Raw genomic sequence first — 4923 nt, 5'->3', positions numbered from 1 at the left:
CTCCCAAAGTGCTGGGATTACAGGCGTGAGCCACCGCGCCCGGCCAATGAGTTTTATTTCTTTATCCACCAAGATCTGATTAATTTAGCATCTAAAATGCACCAATACCCAGCTTCAGAATGGATAAATTTCACTGCATGTATAAAGCATCCTAGAATGCCCATACTTTTGACCGTGCAATTCTACCACCAAGAGACAGGTCTGAGCCTCCATGATTACGTACAAGAATCTCACTATAATGTTATGGTTAACAGCCAATGTTTGGAAGCAAATTGTCCAGTAGGGGAATATTTGACATTCATGTGATGGAATATTATGTAGCCAATAAGAGTCATGTTTGTGAAGCACATTTAATGACACTGGAATGGACGAGCAGAACCAATACCTGCCATATCACACGCTCATCTTGGAGGCATCTCTAAGACGACAGGTGATTTTTATTTCTTTTGCTTGTTCCTCTGCATTGAATCAATCTCTTTAAAAATGGATGATAAAATGCACCTTGCATTCCTGTTTCTGGAAAGGGCGCTGTGGAGCATAATTTAAGCTTTGCTCTGTGCCCTCTGAGTCTCACTCTCACCCTTATGTCCTCTAGTCCCAGAGGATCCCCAGAGGACTGGAGCCCAGCCCGCAGTCCGCCTTCTCCTGGAGTTCTGTCACCTGCCTTCTGGTGTTTTCTGGTCTTCTGGGCTCCAAATGTCCCTTCTCACTGGTGTTCATGTACTACCTTCTAGCTGGCCCCACCCATCCCAGCACCCTGCCACTAACCTGTTGTGGCTGGATAACCCACTCATCGGGCATGTAAGAACTGCGCCTGCAGTAGGAGCCTCTCGTCTCTGAGTGAGGGAGCACCTCTGTTTACAAAAACAAAAAGCTTGTGCTTGTAGACATGGTCCATGTGACTTGCATTTTGGTAACTCCAGGGCTTTTGTGGTATTTGTGTTGCATTCTAGATAGCTGAAGCTGCCAGATGCCTGGATAAGTGAGGTGTGGTTCAAGATGAATATGCAGCTGTAGCACATTCTTACAGATTCACTTATTCCATCAACTAATATTTATTGGAAGCCTTGTTCTATGCCAGAAAGAGATCCTGGGGATACACCAATGGAAAAGATAGATCAAGGTTCCTGTGAGAGAGATAATAAATGAATAAACAAATTAAGTAATAAGATAAGTAGTGATGATGACTACAGAGGAACTAAAACAGAGTGATGGAGCAAGGAAAGACCAGCCTGGGAGAAGGGCAGCCAGGCTCCAGGAAGCCAGCTGTATTACACAGGCATTAGCCTGCCCCATGACAGGCTCTATGCTGGGGCAGGCCCCATGCTGGGGCAGGCTCTGGGTGCAGGCACAGCTGAGCCCACACCCTGTCAGTTCAGCCACCCCAGTGGAAAGAGAGTCTTCCATTCTTAGGTGCTCCAACAAAACTCCTAGGGTTGTTGATCTTTACCTCAGAGTGGGGCAGCTTGGGTCATTGACCTGGGACTGCAGTGCTCTTATTGATCAGGTCTGGTCAAATGCCCACTCCTGAAGCCAGGGACTCAAGCAGCCTCATCTGGGCCATTTGAACTGAAGGGGGTGGAGAAGGGTCACTCCCCGATCAACAATTAATGTGCTGGGACCAGAAGAGGCAAAGACACATGGCCTACTTAAGAATATCGCTTCTCTCTCTCCTGCATCCTCAAATTTTCCCCTTTTATTCAATCACCCCCATTAGCAGCAAACAGCATGCAAATATTTTTCCCATTTAAAAGAGAAGTGGCCGGGCGCAGCAGTTCACGCCTGTAATCCCAGCACTTTGGGAGGCCGAGTTGGGTGGATCATTTGAGGTCAGGAGTTCAAGACTAGCCTGGCCAATATGGTGAAACCCCATCTCGACTGAAAATACAAAAATTAGCCAGGCAAGGTGGCACACGCCTGTAGTCCCAGCTATTTGGGAGGCTGAGGCAGGAGAATCACTTGAACCCGGGAGGTGGAGGTTACAGTGAGCAGAGATCACACCACTGCACTCTAGCCTGGGCAACAGAGCAAGACTCTGTCTAAAAAAAAAAAAAAAGAATTAAACCTCTTGACTCCTCATTCCCCTCCAAGTCCTGCCCTATTTATTTCTCTGCTTCTCTCCTAAGCAAAACCCCTCAAAGTGTTGCCTAAACTTGCTCATTCAACCGTTCTCCTCCTTCTTCTCTCTTGAATTCACCCTATCAGGTTGGTGTCCCCATCTGTTCACCAGAATGGCCCTTGCTGTGGTCACCAATGACCTGTTTGTTGCTAAATCCAACAGAGAAGTCTCAGTCCTCATCTGGCACACACATGATCACTCTTTCCTCCTTGCCTTCCAGAGCAACCTGCCTTTTCTGTTTTCCTCCAACCTTACTGGCCTTTGCTTCTGTCTGCTGGTTCCTCTTCTTTTCTCCAGTCTCTAAGTGTGAGGCAGGAGAAAGAGAGGGGGGGTTTTAAAATGAGTCACCAAGTTCCGCCCCACTGTCCTTCTCACTGTTCCTCACAGAGGTCAGGCATACTCCCACCACAGGGCCTTGGCATGGACTGTTCCCTCTGACTAGAATATTCGTCCCCCAAATATCTGCATGGTTCATTCATTCACCTTGTTTCAGTCTTTGATCACAATGTCACCTTTCCTGACTTCATTATTTAATACTACGCTCTCCTCATTTTTGCCTTGTCTTCCCCTCCCCCGTGTTTTATCCTAAATTGCTCTCATTACCATCTTTGCATACTATGTATTTGACCTATTAGTATATTGCCCACCTCCTCCACCAAATATGTCAGGAAGAGCAGTGATATTGTCCCTCTTGTTCAGTGCTGAATCACAGCACTTAGGATAGTGCCCAGAATATAATAGGTGCTCAATAGTATTAGATAAATGAATGAATGGATGAATGCTTATTATATTTATTTTCCTTTTCAAGGCGCTGGACATATAGAGCTGAGAAAGACAAGACCCCTACCCTTGTAGAACTCACAGTTTTGTAAATGCACCTACAAGTGGGCCTTGGGATGGAATAGGCCAGAAGCTCTTAAGAGCCAGACACTGCTAGAAGAGACAGTCAGGAGAGAGGTGAGGAAGTACTGCATTTTTGCTGCAGGAGTTGATGTGCAGGCCATGACACTTGGGTAGCTCTACTGAGTGGAAAGGGAAGGGAGTCCCAATGGTGCCTCATTCAGAGAGCGCCTACTGCATGCCAGGTTCCTTAGCTTTCACCACTAGCCAATACAGGGAGAATTATTAGCCCTTCTACAGTAAATGGAGGCTCAGAGAAGGACAGTAGCTGTTCAGACAAACTCCTGGCTTACACCATCACATTGATTTGACTTTTACCTTGTCTTAATTCAGATAGATTTAAGGGGGCTGTCAAAACTACATATTAAGCAGGTCGAGTGCGGTGGCTCATGCCTGTAATCCCAGCAGTTTGAGAGGTTGAGGTGAGAGGGATCACTTGAGGCCAGGAATTTGAGACCACCCTGGGAAACACAGGGAAACCTCACCTCTACCAAAAAAAATAAATTAATAAATAATTTAAAAAATTAAAAAAAGAAGGAAAGAAAAAGAAAAGTCAGACATTGTGGTGTGTGGCTGTTATCCTAGCTACTTAGGAGGATGAGGCAAAAGATCACTTGGGCCCAGATTGCACCACTGCACTCTAGTCTGGATGACAAAATAAGACTTTTATTTCTGAAGTAAATAAATATAAATAAATAAATAGCTTATGAATGTTGATATTGGCAGAGTAGTTTGTATTGGACCAATTATAAACATTAGACAAAATATTTTTAAAATACTTAAAAGACTATTTTTTGAAGAAAGAGGAGAGCAACCCAAACTCAGCAGAAATTTAGGGACTATGGCCTTGGAAAGAAGACAACCACACGGGGTGAGAACTACCTTATTTTTTCCTCTGAGGGTGAGTCCCTCTGCTGTTCATGAAGAAAGCTGCATTCTGAGTGATTTGAAGAGTCAGAGGACAGAGTACGGGGCTGCTAAATGGCTGGAGATTAAGGACAATTCTAGAAAGGAGGGGCCACAGACAGACATCTCTAAATTCTGTATGTAAACTCCCTTCAGATCCTTGGATACCTCTTGAACTGACATGTGCAGGCAAGACTTGAAAGAACCCAAAGGGAGAGCAACGGCTGCAAAGGTGGAATCGCTGAGCAGAGATTTCAGAATCCACCCAACCCAGGGAGACAGAATTTGGATTCAGAATTCTACAAAGTGTGAGGGCATGGCAACAAATCCCCAGAATGGCAACACATTAGAAGTAAAGACTACATCTTATAATAGAAGGATTCATTTTTAGATCAGGAATAAACCTGAAATAGAGTTTTCCACCAAACAAAGCATAACGCCAGGAATCCAAAAGTTAAAAGTTATCTAAAAGTAATGTAACCACTGGCCAAAACAATTGTTTTACTCTTCAGAGAGATAATAAAACCAAGTCTCTAGAGAGTATCATCAAAATGTCGGGCCGGGCCTGGTGGCTTATGCCACCCAGCACTTTGGAAGGCCGATGCAGGTGGATTGCCTGAGGTCAGGAGTTCGAGACCCACCTGGCCAACACATTGAAACCCCATCTCGACTAAAAATACAAAAAATTAGCCAGGCATTGTGGCAGGTGCCTGTAATCCCAGCTACTTGGGAGGCTGAGGCAGGAGAACCACTTGAACCTGGGAGGTGGAGGTTGCAGTGAACTGAGATCGTGCCATTGCACTCCAGCCTGGGCAACAAGAGTGAAACTCCATCCCAAAATTAAAAAAAAAAATGTCCAGCATAAAATAAAAAATGACTAGACAGGTGAAGAAGCAGGAAAATGTGACCTATAGTCAAGAAAAAAATCAGCCAAAGAAAAAGAACCACAGATGACCAAGATGTTGAAATTAGCAGACAATGACTTTGAAATAACTATA

General features: G+C 44.8%; 1 long non-coding RNA gene across 1 annotated transcript; it reads right to left on the bottom strand.

Annotated features, from left to right (window-relative positions):
* Nucleotides 1-318: 318 nt before the first annotated feature.
* On the bottom strand, nt 319-4579 carry LOC108583646. Its single transcript, XR_001898454.2, has 2 exons — nt 3902-4579; nt 319-1127 (listed from the first exon to the last, which is right to left on the bottom strand). It is a non-coding gene; the product is annotated as an uncharacterized LOC108583646 (long non-coding RNA).
* Nucleotides 4580-4923: the final 344 nt, after the last annotated feature.

The sequence above is a fragment of the Papio anubis genome, chromosome 1, assembly GCF_008728515.1.
Source record: "Papio anubis isolate 15944 chromosome 1, Panubis1.0, whole genome shotgun sequence".
In the NCBI taxonomy this organism is placed as follows: Eukaryota; Metazoa; Chordata; class Mammalia; order Primates; family Cercopithecidae; genus Papio; species Papio anubis.
This window is presented reverse-complemented; position numbering and strand designations above follow the sequence as displayed.